We start from the raw sequence: 19,287 nt of genomic DNA, 5'->3' as shown, positions 1-19,287 counted from the left end.
ATTTTAATTCTTAATTTTTAACTAATTGAAAAACTCATCGCTTATTTTGTACTGCTTTATTATCTTGCAGAGTTAAAATAAATTTATCTCATGTTATCTTATTCAACCGCGCTGAGACCTGCGCCATGCGTAACGTCACGCTATATTTCATGACGTCAAAATGCTGTTGGAAAAAAGTTAAATATGTCTACGCGATATACATGTTTCTTTTAGATTTTAATAGTTTGGCGTGTATTATTTTAGTGTTTTTGTAAGCAGTATTATACATCTTTTTTTCTATTCGAAGCAAATTTCCAGTCCTTACATACAATTCATATCCTTTTGCGTTCAAGTGTTGTTCCGTACTAGTGAAAAATCATATTTGGATTTCTCTCCATTTGAAACAATGAGTTTATTATAATCTAACGTTATATCCCAGTAATTACTTAAAGTGAGGACTAAAAACCTAAAAGTTTGCCAACAATTCTACTAAATATTTGATCAGCTAATCTTTCTTTACCCATCGTTCCTAAAGATTTACCAGTTTAACAAATTGTTCCTGATAATAGACAGAGTTGCTTTAAAAGTCATTTTAGCCGCAAGAGTTAATGTTAGTGCATAAAGTTAGGTGTCGATTAAGAGTTATACCAAACAGTGTAAAATCCAGTGAACAAGAAATGAGACTAAAATGACTTTTAAAAGCTACATTAATATCAACCAGACAAAGTGCAGTAGAAAGTGTGTTTGAATGAATAAAAGAGCTATGATTTTATCGCTACATTTTATAGTTTTATTGAATTTCTTGCCAAGTTTCCAGATATTGTTGAAATAAAACGATAGATTATACCCTGATAAACCCACTGTTTCGGAAGTATGAAATCCAAATACAGTTTTCACTTGCACGCAACATCAATTTAACGCGAAAGAATATGAATTATATATAATCTGGTTGTTTTTATAGAAAAAAAAAACATTAAAAAATAATTTTATTAAAATGTAAAAGAAATCAATCTAGTAGAACTATATAACTTTTTCCAACATATATATTGCCATAATTTTAAGCGTAACGTTGCGCGAGATGTTATACTTTTAAAATGTGTACAGTTGAGTCAATTATATTTAACTGCATAATATAAAATTTCTTTGATTTATAGTACACGTATATTCAATTTCATAATATAAAATTTCTTTGGTTTATAGTACACATATATTTAATTGCATAATATAAAATTTCTTTGATTTATAGTACACATACATTTAACTGCATAATATAAAACTTCTTTAATAGTACACATATATTTAATTGCATAATATAAAATTTCTTTGATTTATAGTAAAACTGATTATTTTTCACGCTTGAACACTAGAGCTTACATTTTCGCGAGATTTAGAATGATTTGATCGATCTTACACTGAAACAAACAAATATCTCCAGTCCTAAAATCAGTTATTACATTGCAGTCTGAAGACAGCTAAAACCCCCGCCACTGTTGTGGATAGTGTAAGGGTAACTTGAACCTTTGACCTTGAGCTGTGACCTTAACATTGAACTGACATGACTGATTTATGAATTCTGCACATCATCTTTGACCAAAGTTTCATGAAAATCCTTCAAGGGGTTTAGGAGATACAGAGCTCAAACCTTTGACCTCGAGTTGTGGCCTTGACCTTGAGTTGACATAGCTGAATCATGAGTTCTTGATGTGGTAATCACTTGGCCCAAGTTTAATGAAAATCCTTCAAGGGGTTAAGGAGATATAGAGTTGACACAAAATGGAAGACTCAAACCTTTATGAACTTGACCTTGAGCTGGCATGGCTAACTCATAGGTTCTACACATCATCTTGATGAGGTGATCATTTGACCCAGGTTTCACGAAAATCCTTCAAGGGGTTTAGGAGATACAGAGCGAACACAAAATGGAAGGCTCAAACTTTTGATCCCAAGTTGTGGCCTTGACCTTGGGCCAATATGGCTGACTCATGAGTTCTACACATCGTCTTGATGAAGTGATAATTTGACCCAAGTTTCATGAAAATCTTTCAAGGGGTTTAGGATATACAAAGCGGACACAAAATGGAAGGCACAAACCTTCAACCCTAAGTTGTGACCTTGACCTTGAGCTGGCATGGCTGACTCATAAGTTCTGCATATCCTCTTGATGAGGTGATCGTTTTACCCGAGTTTTATAAAATTCCTTCAAGCGGTTTAAGAGAAACAGCGCAGACACGAAATGGAAGGCTAAAACCTTCAACCTTGAGTTGTGACCTTGACCTTCAGCCGACATGGCAAACTTATGTTCTGCACATCGTCTTGATGTGATCATTTGACCCAAGTTTCATGAAAATCCTTCAAGGGGTTTAGGAGATATGGCCTGGACACGAAAGTGTTACGGACGGGCAGACGGACGCCATTCCTATCCCTCCCCCCATAATAAAGCAACTGTTACACATTTATGCCACTAACACCTGATCAAATAAGGCTATTACTGAAGTCGATTAATACCCCCAGACCACACTTTGATAAAGGGAAAGTAAAATGTTGTCATCGACTTTTGATTTTTAGGTGTGACCTTGACCGTGGACCTAGTGACCTGAGTTAATTGTGTTTGCTCGACTACAAGGAAAATGTTAAACAAGATATTGCTATTATCATAAGAAAGTGTGGAAGATCGAAAAGGAGTTTTTTTTATCCTTTTTATATAGGGGGCGGGGGTTAGGGACGAGGGTAAAGGTTCGGTGAAATGGGGTGGAGGAGGTAGGTGATGACAGCGGAGTAGGGGAGTTGATGGAAACATGATATATAAGTTTTTGTATGGAATGCATTTTTGGGTGGCTGTCGGTAGGGACGTAGATGAAATGTAGGTTTAGCTAAAAAGGATAGGACATGATGAATACCAGTTCTAAGAAACGTTATGAGATACAAGTCAAATTGAGAAATGTGCCGCAAGAGTTTAGCCAACACTGTTACAAAATCTGACCCCAGTAACCTTGACCTTTGAGCAACCTGACCCTAAACAAAAAGATTTCTGCCACGTTCTAAGATCAATCCTTATGTGAGGTTATATTGTGAAACTGAGAAGCTTACCATGAAACTTTAACCAGCACTATCACAATATTTAAGCCAGTGACTTCGACATTTAGGATACTTGTTCCTAAACTAATACATGTAGATGTCTTTCTCTTACCAAGACCAACACTTATGTGAAGTTTGATGATAATAAGGGCAGTAGTAAGAAGATATAGTGACACTGAGAAGCTTGTCTTAAAATTTTAACTTTCAATGCAACGGTAACAGTGACACAGACGCCAAGGAAAGTTCAGTAATCTTCCTTATTCTTCAAATAGTCGAGCTAAATATTTTCAAAGCCGTTTAAACAATATAGAGCGGACATGAAGCTAAGCTATTTGACCTTTGACCTCCACGAGTAACCTTGACCTTGGGCCTTGTGACCTAGGTTGAGCGCTCTGTACATCGTCTTTATGTGGTTTATAATTTATTTCAGTTTTATGAAAATCATCCCAGCGGCCATGGTGGACAAATGAACGGACGGACGGATGGACTGGACATGCGTGACTCCAACATAGCCCAATATACTTTGTACGTTGGGGTATAATTATATACATGTTAACTTATGTCTAACTAATTTGTTTAACTATGCTTTTGTCATGGCGGCTGTAGTGGTGTCATGCTATATGCTTGTGCCAGGTCTGTCGTGGATTTATCATACTTGGTTCTTTCTTCTGCATATATTTCTCACTAGATTGTTTGAAATCAATCTGAAAATGATGACAAATAATTAGGATAAAAATACTTCAAGATTACTCTTCATGTCAGTTAGGTTTATGGCCTACCTTCTCATCTTAAGATAGCAAGCAAATTCGATGAATTGGCATCCCCCGCTGAATGTGTAGTGAGGATTGGCAAAGAAATATATCCGGCAAAAAGTTAAGGATGTTACTAGGAAGCAAATAATTTCATTCATTTCATTACATTTGAACTGGGTGGGGAGAAGGGTTACAACTTCACATGTTGACGGAAGATTTGAAAAATTAAAAACAAAGGTTTTTAGTTGGTATTTGTGGAGGGGGCGGGGGGGGGGGGGTCTGGGGTGACCAAGTGAGGGTGAAAAACTTTTTGAAAATAAATATTGATGGAAAATAATACAAGAGCTGTCCGTAAGAAAACCAAGCCGGACTATACGAAATATTGTCCCAGAAGCAGGAAAATATTACCCAAAAAGGTTAAATATCAAAAGAGTTTTAAGTTCAAAAGGGGACATAATTTGACCAAAAAGAAGGTCAGAGTTATGGGACTTGCTGCTATCATCTAGTTTTATAACCCGGAAGGCACATGTGAAGTTTCAATTCAATATCTGCATTAGTTTTGGAGATAGTAACTTGCATGTAAAACTTTAACCAGAATTTTCAGAAGTCCAAAAAGGGGTATACTTTGCCCAAAATACATGTCAGAGTTATGGGACTTGACCCAGTGAGGTTGGTAATTGATCTAGAAAAAGAAAAAATAAGTTTCAAAGCTATATGCCTTTAAATGATAGCTGTATGTACTTGCATGCAAAAATTTAACCAAGGTGTGACGCCGACGCCGACGCCAGGGTGAGTAGAATAGCTATACTATTCTTCGAATAGTCGAGCTAAAAAATGAAATAAAAAAAAACTGTGATGGGGGCATGCATGATCGGGGTGGTGGGGGTGACCAGGTGGAGGAGCTAGGGAGTGGGGCGGTTACAAGTTTGCGTGTTGATAAATACTCGTGGAAGGTTTAAACAAGAGCTGTCACTAATGGTGACAAATGCCCCCGCAGCGCCTTGACCTTTGACCTGGTGACCTTGACCTTTGACGTGGTGACCCCAAAGTCAATAGGAATCGTGTAATCAATAAGTACTATTAGCATGTGGAGTTTGAAGGTCCTGGGTGTAGTTGTTCGCAAGTAAAGTGCCTTCATGCAAAAAATTAGCATTGGCCCCTGTGACCTTGACCTTTGACCTGGTGACCCCAAAGTCAGTAGGGGTCGTGTACTCAATAAGTACTATCAGCATGTGAAGTTTGAAGGTCCTGGGTGCAGTGGTTCGCGAGTAAAGTGACTTCATGCAAAAAGTTAACGTCGGCCCCTGTGACCTTGACCTTTGACTTGGTGATCCCAAAGACAGTAGGGGTCGTGTACTTAATGAGTACTATCAGCATGAAAAGTTTGAAGGTCCTAGATGCAGTGGCTCGCGAGTGAAGTGCCTTCATGCAAAATGTTAACGTTGTGACTAACGAACGGACAGTTGAAAAATAATATGCATTCCTTCGGGGGCATAAAAAAATACATGGGGGGGATGGGGGGTGACAATGGAGGTGGGGTTGACCGGATGTGGGTACATAACTTCACATGTTGATAATACATGTTCATGGAGAAAAAAAAGGAAAACAAGAGCACCGCCTTGCGGGTGCTGACGCTCATCTGATTTTTTTTAGTGTAATAGAAATATTGTCCTACCCATGATTTTCTAAGTCTAAAAAGGGCCATCATTCTTGCAAAAAGCAGGATAGAGTTATGTTTCTTGATGTACAGTGTCCACTTATGATGGTGAAAAACTGTTGCAAGTTTTAAAGCAATAGCTTTGATAGTTTATGAGAAAAGTTGACTTAAACATAATACTCAACCAAGAAAATGATTTTCTAAGTCCAAAAGGGGCAATAATTATTGCAAAAAGCAGGATGGAGTTATGTTGCTTGCTGTACAGGGTCAGCTTATGATGGTGAACAAGTGTTGCAAGTTTCAAAGCAACAGCTTTGATAGTTTAAGAGAAAAAGTTGACCTAAACATAAAACTTAACCAAGAAATCTGATATTTCTAAGTCCAAAAGGGGCCATAAATCTTGCAAAAAGCAGGACGGAGTTATGTTTCTTGCTGTACAGGGTCAACTTATGATGGTGAACAAGTGTTGCAAGTTTTAAAGCAATAGCTTTGATAGTTTAGGATTAAAGCTGACCTAAACATAAAACTTAACCAAGAAAACTGATTTTCTAAGTCCAAAAGGGGCAATAAATCTTGCAAAAAGCAAGATGGAGTTATGTTTCTTGATGTACAGGGTCAGCTTATGATGGTGAACAAGTACTCCAAGTTTCAAAGCAATAGCTTTGATAGTTTAGGAGAAAAGTTGACCTAAACATAAAACTTAACCAAGAAATCTGATATTTTCTAAGTACAAAAGGGGCCATAAATCTTGCAAAAAGCAAGATGGAGTTATGTTTCTTGCTATACAGGGTCAGCTTATGATGGTGAACAAGTATTCCAAGTTTCAAAGCAATATCTTTGATAGTTTAGGAGAAAAGCTGACCTAAACATAAAACTTAACCAGGCAACGCCGACGCAGACGCCGACGCCGACACCGACGCCGACGCCGACGCCGACAACCGCTCAAGTGATGACAATAACTCATCATTTTTTTTCAAAAAATCAGATGAGCTAAAAAATTGATTAAATTCTACCAACTGGTTAGTTTGTTACGTACAAATATGTGGATTTTTTAAACAATTAAAGGGCAATAACTTTTGAAGTTACTCAAGAAATCCTGACGAAATTGTGTGCACTACCACATTATGGTGATCTAAATATTCAGTTTCAGTTTCAGTTTAAGGTCAAATATGTCACAACTTATGCAGCAGAAATTGTCAGTACCCTATATAGCTATCATAAATAGTGGTGAACATATATATGAAGTTTGATTTAAATATTCCTAGATATGGCTCCGGACGGACGGACGCACGGAAAGACGGTCGGAAGGACGGGCGGATGGACAACGCCAAAACTATATCCCTCCACCTTCGGCAAGGGATAATAAACAAGAGCTGTCTGAGGACAGCAACGCTTTATCTCTTCAACAGCCTTATCACTAAAGCAAGAGGTTGAGTTACACTGCTTGCTTGAACAGTTTTGGAAGAAAATAACGCAAGGAAATGTCTGTGAAATAATTATAAAATAGTATATTTGTACAATTTTCGTAAAGGGTCAGCAGTTTCTGACAATGATTTTAAAATCTGGTCTGCTATTTCTGACAAAGACTTTTTGATAAGTCAAAATAAATTAATTTGAACAATCTTGGTAGAAAGTCACACAAGAACCTTTTGTGTGAAGTTATTTTAAAATCAGACCAGCAGTTTTATACCGCTATATACGTATAGGGAAAAGTGACCACACCCCATGGCAGCCATGTTTTTAACGAATCGGAAAAATTTGAACAATCTTGGTAGAGAGATACATAAGGACCATTTGTGTGAACTTCTTTCAAAATCATACCAGCGGTTTAGGGGATGTCGTTTGAAGATTATTCTATTGTTATCTCTGGTACTACGTGCAACTTAGCGTAACCATTTGAACAACTTTGGAAGAGGACTAAGCAAGGAACATCCAGGTCAAGTTACATCAAAAATCCATTCAGTGGTTTTGGAGAAAATACGTATGCATTTTTCATCATGAGCGGGCACCTGGGTAGAACCACCGACCTTCCGTAAGCCAGCTTGATGGCTACCTCACATGAAGAATTCAACGCCCCGAGTAAGCTCGAACCAACATCGATGAGTGGCAAAAAGGGATATATATAATGTATGAAACAAATCAATACATTAAAATCCCAACCAAATGCACATAGGCCCTTGATGTTGATGACGTATACCAAGTTTCGTTTGAACTGATATAGAAGGTACAGATGTAATACATATACTGTGAAATAAAAAAAAAATAACAAGAGCCATGTTAGACATGGCCAATCCCCCCCCCACACCCCGCCGGGCATATTATAATTGAAGGCTAAAGTACCTGGCAAGTTAGTGTCTGAAAGTATTAATTTTGGGGAAAGCTTTGAAGAACCGTTTAGTTGTGGTCCACATCAGGGGTTTAAAGATGTGCAAGAAAGAATAAGTCAGTGGTGAGGTGGTTTACTGCTAAATTTTATTAATTTTCATGAACAGTATAGCTATGATGTTTTTCTATATGGCTACTGTAAAAAGAAGGAATGGAAAGCTAACAGGGAACAAGAGTGCCAGAATGTCACAATATACGCCCGTCACAGCAAATTTCTTTACTCTAGCAGCTGTATTTGCAAATGGAATTTTAATTTTGTGGTTGTTTAGTAATCATTAATATTATTTATTATATTTTAAGTCTTTTGTTTTTCTAATTCCACAAAAAAATCCTTACCAGGCAGAGATCTTAAAATACACCTAAAATTCTAAAATTGGAAAGTAACATCCATGTTGTACCACAGAAAAGTGGTCTTGTTTTTTCCCTATGGTCAATTATAAAAATGTTACAATATAAGTTATTTATAGTAATAACTAAGGGAAGTTAATCTTTAAAAAAGATTAAAAAAAAAATTGTAAGTCCACACAAAAATCTTTACCAGGTGGAGATTGGTCAAAATACACCTCAAAATTGGATGTAGCATGCATGTTGTACTACAAACAAGAGCTGTCTCCACAGAATGACACATGCCCCCGATGGCACTTTGAATGAATAGTTATGGCCGATGTTAGAGTTTAGGACCTTTGACCTACGGAGCTGGGTCTTGCGCGCGACACGTCGTCTTACTGTGTCACACATTCATGCATAGTTATTTTAAAATCCATGCATGAATGACAAAGATATGGACCGGACATGCCCATCAATGCACTATCATGAAAAATGACCTTTAACGTTTAAGTGTGACCTTGACATTTGAGCTACGGACCTGGGTCTTGCGTGTGACACGTCGTCTTACTGTGGTACAGTGGTACACATTCATGCCAAGTTATTTGAAAATCCATCCATCGATGACAAAGATATGGACCGGACACGCCCATCAATGCACTATCCTTTAACGTCTAAGTGTGACCTTGACCTTTGAGCTACGAACCTGAACCTTGCGCACGACACGTCGTCTTACTGTGGTACACATTCATGCCAAGTTATTTGAAAATCCATCCATCGATGACAAAGATATGGACCGGACACGCCCATCAATGCACTATCCTTTAACGTCTAAGTGTGACCTTGACCTTTGAGCTACGGACCTGGATCTTGCACGCGACACGTCGTCTTACTGTGGTACACATTTATGCCAAGTTATTTGAAAATCCATCCATCGATAACAAAGATATGGACCGGACACGCCCATCAATGCACTATCCTTTAATGTCTAAGTGTGACCTTGACCTTTAAGTTACGGACCTGAGTCTTGCGCGCGACACGTCGTCTTACTGTGGTACACATTCATACCAAGTTATTTGAAAATCCATCCATCGATGACAAAGATATGGACCGGACACGCCCATCAATGCACTATCCTTTAATGTCTAAGTGTGACCTTGACCTTTGAGCTACGGACTTGGGTCTTGCGCGCGACACGTCGTCTTACTGTGGTACACATTCATACCAAGTTATTTGAAAATCCATCCATCGATGACAAAGATATGGACCGGACACGAAAATTGCGGACAGACCGACAGACTGACAGACCGACAGACAGACGGTTCAAAAACTATATGCCTCCCTTCGGGGGCATAAAAAGTAGTCTCGATTTTTACCTACGACCAGTAATGAAAAAGTTACAATGAAAGCTATTTAAAGTAACAACAAAGGGAAGTAATTCTAAAGAAGGGAACTGCGCATGACACTTCGTCTCATGATGGTGTATAATTGTGCCAACTTACATCAAAATCCCTCCATGCATGAAGAAGAAATGCTTCGGACAAAGTCATTCTTGTATCTGACCTTTGGCCTCTAAGTGTGACCTTGACCTTAGACCTAGGGACCTGGATCTTGCGCAGGACACTCTGTCTCGTGGTGGTGAACATTTGTGCCAAGTTATATCAAAATCCCTCTGCATGAAGAAGAAATGCTCCGGACAAGGTTTTCATTCTTGTATCCTTTGACCTCTATGTGTGACCTTGTTCTTAGATCTAGGGACCTGGTTCTTGCGCATGACACTCCGCCTTGTGATGGTGAACATTTGTGCCAAGATATATTAAAACCCCTCCATGCATGAAAAAGAAATGCTCCGGACAAATTTTTTTAAGAAAATATGATAAAGGGGAATAACTAAAAAAATAGGCAAGGTATAGTTATTGTTCTTGCACACTGAACTTCCTCTCAATGTGTTCTATCAGTGTATGAAGTTTGAAGAAAATCCCTCCAGTACTTTTGGAGTTATGCTCCGGACAAAATTTTTTAAGAAAATAAGATAATGGGGAATAACTCAACAAGAGCTGTCCGTAAGACAGCCAAGCTCGACTATTCGAAATATTGTCACAGAAGCTGGAAATTATTACCCAAAATGTTAAATATCAAAAGAGTTTTAAGTTCAAAAGGGGACATATCAGAGTTATGGGACTTGATGCTAACAACTAGTTTTATAACCCCGAAGAAACATGTTAAGTTTCAATTCAATATCTGCATTAGTTTTGGGGATAGTAACTTGCATGTAAAACTTTAACCAGAATTTTCTAAGTCCAAAAGGGGGCATAATTTGATCAAAATACATGTCAGAGTTACGGAACTTGACCCAGTGAGGTTGGTAATTGACCTAGAAAAAGAATAAATAAGTTTCAAAGCTATATGCCTTTTGGTAATAGCTGTATGTACTTGCATGCAAAACTTTAACCAGGATTTTCTTAGTCCAAAAGGGGGCATAATTTGCCCAAAATACAAGTCAGAGTTATGGGACGTGGTGCTATCAACTAGTTTCATAACCCCAAAGACACATGTGAAGTTTCAATTCAATATCTGTAATAGTTTTGGAGATAGTTACTTGCATGTAAAACTTTAACCAGGATTGTTTAAGTCCAAAAGGGGGCATAATTTGGCCAAAATACATGTCAGAGTTATGGGACTTGACCCAGTGAGGTAGGTAATTGATCTAGAAAAAGAAAAAATAAGTTTCAAATCTATATGCCTTTTAGTAATAGCTGTATGTACTTGCACGCAAAACTTTAACCAGAATTTTCTAAGTCCAAAAGGGGGCATAATTTGGCCAAAATGAAGGTCAGAGTTATGGGACTTGGTGCTATCAACTAGTTTTATAACCCCGAAGACACATGTGAAGTTTCAATTCAATATCTGCATTAGTTTTGGAGATAGTAACTTGCATGTAAAACTTTAACCAGAATTTTCTAAGTCCAAAAGGGGGCATAATTTGCTCAAAATACATGTTAGAGTTATGGAACTTGACCCAGTGAGGTTGGTAATTGACCTAGAAAAAGAATAAATAAGTTTCAAAGCTATATGCCTTTAAATGATAGCTGTATGTACTTGCATGCAAAAACTTAACCAAGGTGTGACGCCGACGCCGACGCCAGGGTGAGTAGAATAGCTAGACTATTCTTCGAATAGTCGAGCTAAAAAATAGGCAAGGTAGAGTTATTGTTCTTGCACACTGCACTTCCTCCCAATGTGTTCTATCAGTGTATGAAGTCCGTAAGACAGCCAAGCTCGACTATTCGAAATATGTCACAGAAGCAGGAAATTATTACTCAAAAGAGTTTTAAGTTTGAAAGGGGACATAATTTGACCAAAATGCATATCAGAGTTATGGGACTTGATGCTATCAACTAGTTTTATAACCCCGAAGAAACGTGTTAAGTTTCAATTCAATATCTGCATTAGTTTTGGAGATAGTAACTTGAATGTAAAACTTTAACCAGAATTTTCTAAGTCCAAAAGAGGGCATAATTTGCTCAAAATACATGTCAGAGTTACGGAACTTGACCCAGTGAGGTCGGTAATTGACCTAGAAAAAGAATAAATAAGTTTCAAAGCTGTATGCCTTTTGGTAATAGCTGTATGTACTTGCACGCAAAACTTTAACCAGGATTTTCTAAGTTCAAAAGGGGGCATAACTTGCCCAAAATACATGTCAGAGTTATGGGACTTGATTCTATCAACTAGTTTTATAACCCCGAAGACACATGTGAACTTTCAATTTAATATCTGCATTAGTTTTGGAGATAGTAACTTGCATGTAAAACTTAAACCAGGATTTTCTTAGTCCAAAAGGGGGCATAATTTGCCCAAAATACATGTCAGAGTTATGGGACTTGATTCTATCAGCTAGTTTTATAACCCCGAAGACACATGTGAAGTTTCAATTTAATATCTGCATTAGTTTTGGAGATAGTAACTTGCATGTAAAACTTTAACCAGGATTTTCTAAGTCCAAAAAAGGGCATAATTCGGCCAAAATACATGTCAGAGTTATGGGACTTGACCCAGTAAGGTAGGTAATTGATCTAGAAAAAGAAAAAAATAAGTTTCAAATCTATATGCCTTTTAGTAATAGCTGTATGTACTTGCACGCAAAACTTTAACCAGAATTTTTTAAGTCCAAAAGGGGGCATAATTTGGCCAAAATGAAGGTCAGAGTTATGGGACTTGGTGCTATCAACTAGTTTTATAACCCCGAAGACACATGTTAAAGTTTCAATTCAATATCTGCATTAGTTTTGGAGATAGTAACTTGCATGTAAAACTTTAACCAGAATTTTCTAAGTCCAAAAGGGGGCATAATTTGCTCAAAATACATGTCAGAGTTATGGAACTTGACCCAGTGAGGTTGGTAATTGACCTAGAAAAGGAATAAATAAGTTTCAAAGTTATATACCTTTACATGATAGCTGTATGTACTTGCATGCAAAAACTTAATCAAGGTGTGACGCCGACGCCGACGCCGACGCCAGGGTGAGTAGAATAGCTAGACTATTCTTCGAATTTCCGAGCTAAAAATCAAGTTGTATTGAAGTTGGGTGGAATATCGATATATGAATACATATTTTCAAAAGTAGTAATACTGTAATGTTAAAACAAGTGGCTCGACTAAAAACATTTATAGGACATTAAAATGCGAACAGAAAAACGCACATGAACGCTTCATGTTAAATTATGAAGTGTACCAAGTTTTGTTTGAACTGAATGAAAAATGCACGAAGAGTTGAATGCTCAAATCTTGTAGCTGTATATTGTTAAATTCCAAAAAAACAAAAGCTGTCACTATTGGTGACAAATGCCCCCGAAGTAGGCCCAAGAAGCTGTATTCGCAAAAAATCACATATCATTTTGTGACCTTGACCTAAGAGGCCTCGGTCATAAGTGTGACACATCTTCTGAATACGGTTAACATTTGTGTCAAATAATTTTCAAATCCCTTGATAAATGGCAGAGTTATGGACCAGACAAGAAACACCTTTGACTTCTAATTGTGACCTTGGAGCTAGGGGTCTGGGTCTTGCGCATGACATGTCGTTTCATTATGGTAAACATTTGTGCCAAGTTATTTCAAAATCCCTTCATGGATGGCAGAGTTATGGACCGGACACGAAACAGACCATGTTAACCTTTGACCTCTAAGTGTGACCTTGACCTTGGAGAAAGGGGTCTGGGTCTTGTGCATGACATTTAGTCGCATTATGGTGAACATTTATGCCAAGTTATTTCAAAATCCCTCTATGGATGGAAGAGTTACAGCCCGGACAAGAATTTAACGGACGCACACACGCACGCACGCACGGACGGACAGTGCGATTTTAATATGCCCACCTTCGGGGGCATAAAAAGGAGCATAAGTATAGACAACATGAAAGTCCTATAATGAACGCGTAGGTGCTTTAATGCTGATGAATACTGGGCTTCATCTGAATTGGTACACAAGGTACAGACGTGGTTGTCATTGTGAAGTCCAAAAAGTTTCATTTGTATTCGAAGGGAACTGCAGGAGGAGGTAAAATCTGAAGAAAGTGTGACATACGGACAGTTCAAATTATATCTGCCTCCCGGGTCTTCGACAGCTGGGGCATAAGAATAATTAACTAAAACGATGAGATAATTTATGTCGGATTAGTGCCAGGACCTTATGATGTGATGTTTTAGGTTCCAGTCACGCGAACAAGAGCTGTCCGTAAGACAGCGCGCTCCACTATCAGGCGTTTTGATAGTAAAATGAATATATGTCTCAATAAGAGACTTCTACTTTAAAGGGAAGATAAACCAAGGGGCATAGTTCTGTCAAGAACACAAACTAGAGTCATTGGGATTGTTACCACACATGCAGACAATGATGGTAAAATATATTTTGAGTTTCAAGCCATTACCTTATATAGTATCAAAGTTATGTCCAGAAAATGAAGATTGTCAAAAAAATGTAAGTATGAAAGGGGCATAATTTGGTCAAAAATACAAATCAGAGTTATGGGGATTGTTACCACTCATGCAGATGATGATGATAAAAACACATTTCAAGTTTCAAGTCTTTATCTTATATTGCACTAAAGTAACATCAAGAAAGCGAATATTGCCCAAAAAAATTAAGAATGAAAGGGGCATAATTCTGTAAAAACTACAATAAGAGTTATGGGGATTGTAACACATATTATAAAGAAATATTTTAATTTCAAGTCATTATCTTTTAAAGAACCAAAGAAATGTCTATAAACAAAGCTTTCAAAAAAATTTAACATGGAAATAATTCCAAGTATAACAACTTTGTGACCTTGACTTTGGGTATAATGGGCCCAGCCCCTGCACATACTTTGTTTGTAAGTTGGACAATGTTTATGTGAACTTACAGTAAGATATAAGCAATAGTAACACGGATATGACAGAAAAACAAAGGTTGCCGGAAAACTTTAACCTTAAAAATAACCTAAGTATAACACCTTGATGACCTTGACCTTGGGTATTATGGGCCCAGTCCCTACACATACTTTGTTTGTACGCTGGACAATGTTTATGTGAAGTTACAGTAAGATATAAGCAAAAGTAACAAAGATATTACAGAAAAACAAAGGTTGCCGGAAAACTTTAACCTTAAACATAACTTAAGTATAACATCTTGGTGTCCTTGACCTTGGGTATAATGGGCCAAGCCCCTGCATATACTTTGTTAATATGCTGGACAATTTTATGTGAAGTTAAAGTAAGATATAAACGATAGTATCAAAGATATGACAGAAAAACAAAGGTTGCCGAAAAACTTTAACCAAGAAAGCTCAAGCCGACGCCAACGCCGACGCCGACGCCTGGGCGAGTAGAATAGCCCCCAATTCTCCGAATAGTGGAGCTAAAAATGAAAAAAAAACATTTGCCAAGAAACTAGAAGAATGGCCACGGACGCCGAGTAGGATACCTCTCTACATAATTTGTATAATTGTGTTTAAAACAAGCTATTTCAGAATAAATGGTACAAAATTAATCATAAATTTCTTACAGATAGTATCTGGCATGCACCGGACTCTCCCCTCAACTGCCGAAATCAACAAACACAGGTAGGCACGTTCTGGAATCGACTCTTTTTCTTTGTCTTTCAACAATGTAAAACACTGTCTTCCTGTCATTTTAAACCTGAAAAAAATATCATACTTATAACAGTAACAAGCGAAATTCATGCAATTCAATGAAAATATGCTATGGCAATCGCACATATCTGCGTGGGTTCAAGTCTCGCTCGAGGTCGTTGAATTCTTTGACTTCAAGAAAACTGTTTTTCTGAAAGTTGGTGGCCAATATTTAAACTTAATGACTTGAGCAATAAGTAGGGGGAGGAAATTATGGATATAACATTGTTTATACAAATTAAAATGGCTTAAATAGCAGGTCAGAAATTCTACCTGACTAATCAAAAAGATGAATTTTCAAGTTCTGTCATTTTCCAGTTTTTACAATGAACATGTAGTGACTCGCAGTAATTTAGGAATCAAGTTCAGTTTTTAATCTCACATGTCTTAGAGGATGCTAAAATGAAAACATTTTAAAGTTTAATTTGAATACTATATTGATTACTTTTATTTAAAATAAAATTTGAGGTTTTAAATTTAGTCGGTTTAAAAGCTCTGCAGAGCTTGTGTTGTATTGTTGTGATATCCGACTTTAAATAAATTTGGGGTTCTGTGATAAAGTCCGAGTAAAGTGATAACCCGACTGAAACGAGTACCATTTCGCAATGTTACTGTGAACTACTAGTATTCATGCCAAACTATGCCTTGAGCAAAAAGTGTGCTTTATCTCTTAACATGGAGTAAAGATGTATCATTACAAAATGCAGAATTTCTCAAGACCACCCGAAACAATGTCTTTAAAACTGAGAAAAAAAATCAAACAATGAAACAGTATAAATGTATCAAGATAAAATTTCTGTCGTCAGTAAATGTCTAAAGAGAACAAAAAATGATGTCCAAATTGTATGACACATGACCCCTGAAAATATTCGATAGAATAATGCTAAGAATTTAAAAAGAGGCAAAACTAAAAAAAAAAAAAACAACATCGGACACCAAATTCCAGAAAAAAAGCAAATGTCATCTTCAAGCTGATGTTTACAAAGTTTCATTTGAGCTGTAGGACTTAAGTACATAATGTGTTCTGATGTAGTTGTAAAATTTCGACGTCCGAGAACGGGTACTCGAGCAGAAAATCAGACATGGAAGTTTCGATAATACACATGTCAACTTCATGTTTCGTTTAAATTGGGTAGAAACTGTATGACCATTTGGGTACACAATGTTCTGATATAGATGTAACATTTCAAAGTCCGAAAAAAGGGCCATTACCCCAAAAGAATATTACATGAAAATCCCCACAATATGCGCATTTTAATGTAAACGGTGTATACTAAGTATATTTCAATTAGATATAAACTGTAAGCGCAGTTGAGTATACAAGAAATGTGACTAACGGACTGACGGACGATATTTTCAGTCCATCTAAAAGTTCTTAGAGGTGAACAATTTGCAAATAACAATGTGTATATTTCTTGGACATCCGTTGGTGACATAGATACAAATAAGGTCTGAACTTCAGAGTGACTTGCTCGCTAATTTTAAATACATTTAGTTGAAACATAATTCATTTAACAGATTCATAGAAAGTAGTTTTTGAAATCATGTTTATTTTCATGACTTTGCTAGCTGGTTTTCTAACTAGTACCCGCACCTCATCAAAAACTGCGGTGAAAGTTCTGTCAAATCGGGATTTGAATCAGCAACTCAAAACAAGGAGTCTAATGATCTACCATTATAGCCGGGTGAGCACACCATGTCACGAATTTATGTGGCAAAATAATCTATATAATACATACATGCCAGAAGAATTGTTTTCCGCAATGCCATGTTTATGGAACCAAATTTTATCACCTGCATACAAAGCAGATAAAATAACTTTCAAACTAATAAAAAACGTTATGAAGTAACATTTATCTTTACCTGAATAAATTCGTCGCCTACCTCGCGGATTCTGATGTGTGCACGAGGTGTGGAAGAGCTCTCTGTCCACACAGGACAGGGCAAATACAGACGATATGTCCATCAAGGGCTGAATTCCACTAAAACATCTCCATCTTGACCAATCGAACAGTGCTGAAATTTTTTTTATTACATACTCAATTACATACTCAGATATAAACTCCGTTAAGAAACGTCTATATTTTCACATTTCACGTTGGATGCGTGGCGTCATTTGTGATGTAATTCTTACGTGTGTCGTCGCATTTGAAATGTCTTTAACGACGATAAGGTTTATAATGGTCATGTTAAAAACTAATTTATAACGTTTATATAACTATTATTACTTTAGATGCGTATGTAATATACAGATTATTAGATTTGCATCGATAATATGCACTCATTCTTGCCCTGAAGTCGAGCAATAATTCCGCTGCATAACTCATGCATATTTCTCGATACATATCTAATAACCTATAAGTCCTACATTTATAAGTTTTATTGCACTATTAGAAATGACAGTATATGCCAGTAATTATTTTTCAAGTCAGTTAATATTGCGAAACAGTCGATCCGTGATTTGCAAAGTTATACACTCTTCAGTTTAAGGTTGGTAATTATTTTTCATTTCCGGAACAAACGCATCATAAATGCATCGCATTTAGGGTCTGCAAGTTATACAAGCTAGTATCAGTGTACACTGTCACGACAATATAAAAGTTAAATTATTTTATGAAAGTTTTATTCTGGAAAGTATGACGACAAACACATTCAAATATTTTACCAAAATTTTATACTGCAAAGTTACTCCGGGCATCGGGTCCCTTCTTCCGCCACTGGCGTCATCTGGTAGAAGCAGCAAGTGTCGTCTGCTAGATATAATTGGCAACTTACTGTCATGTTATAAATCCTCTTATTACATATGGATATATAATCCTTACGTTTAGTTACCGAAATTGTTATTTTATAAATTTAAATAACTACCAGCGATTACGTAGCTTGACAAATCTCTAAATATGTTCAGGAAAAAGGAAAGTTATGTCACAGAACCAGATGTCAGCCTATATCAACAATAGCTTTTCGCTGTGCCTGTCACATTTAACATTGTTTCAGATAAGTTAGAAACCGTAGATGTAATACAAACTGTGGCTCGAACTCGCGTCGCGTAAATAGCAATTCTGAAGTAATTTAGTAGCCTACCTTGTCGAGAACAGTTGATTACTATGTTGGCATAAGGGGTCCATAACACCTCTGATGAGCGACATCGATTGGTTACCAGTTATCGGCATCTTTTTAGTACCAGCAAGGCAATTCTACGACAACTGTAGTTCCATCAACTAATTTTTTCTTCCTGTTAATACAATAAAATAAACAGCCACACTGTTTTCCAGAAACCAACACTTACACCAGTCACATATGAAAAGATAAGTTATATCCCCGTTTTCTTTTTACTGACAGAAAACAAAAGTTTGTTATAAAATCTTTGATACGGTTTAAAGAAGAAAATGGATTACTACGAGAAAAATAGTTCTTTGCTTTCTAAAGATTTAAAGTTATGCACTGCTTAACTCTAACAATTAACAGTAATGAGTTAAAAATAAAAAAAAGAGTTAAAATCATGTACGCCCACACGATAATCAGAAAATATAAAAATTATAGAAAATTTATTAAAATGAAAATGAAAGTGCGTAACTTGCGGGATGAAAACTGCAAAAAAAAACTATCAAATGAAATAATCTTATTGTACCTAAAAATTACATACCTCAGAAAAAGGATCAAGTTGCAGCATCCACTTAACCACTGTGAAATCTACAACATGACATCCATGCACGTGCTTGTAGTCATTATATTATGTACCATAGCTGTACCATCCACTAAACCATTGCATTGTCTACACATAATATATTCACACGTGCTTGTAAAACACCACCCGGTTGAAAAGATGCATACAAAAAAAAGGGTAAAAATAAATAGCAATTACATACCCGTTCAAATAAAGAGAAAAACATTTGGCTGGTCTCCCCCCCCATGTCCGTCTGCGTCTTTTTTTTTCAGTAAAATA

At 36.8% G+C, this 19,287-nt stretch overlaps 1 long non-coding RNA gene across 1 annotated transcript; it reads right to left on the bottom strand.

Annotated features, from left to right (window-relative positions):
- Window positions 1-357: 357 nt before the first annotated feature.
- LOC123550241 (uncharacterized) lies at window positions 358-18,116 on the bottom strand. Its single transcript, XR_008371297.1, has 4 exons — window positions 18,010-18,116; window positions 17,208-17,360; window positions 15,218-15,351; window positions 358-3,758 (listed from the first exon to the last, which is right to left on the bottom strand). It is a non-coding gene; the product is annotated as an uncharacterized LOC123550241 (long non-coding RNA).
- Between the last annotated feature and the right edge of the window lie 1,171 nt (window positions 18,117-19,287).

The sequence above is a fragment of the Mercenaria mercenaria genome, chromosome 6, assembly GCF_021730395.1.
Source record: "Mercenaria mercenaria strain notata chromosome 6, MADL_Memer_1, whole genome shotgun sequence".
Lineage (NCBI taxonomy): Eukaryota > Metazoa > Mollusca > Bivalvia > Venerida > Veneridae > Mercenaria > Mercenaria mercenaria.
This window is presented reverse-complemented; position numbering and strand designations above follow the sequence as displayed.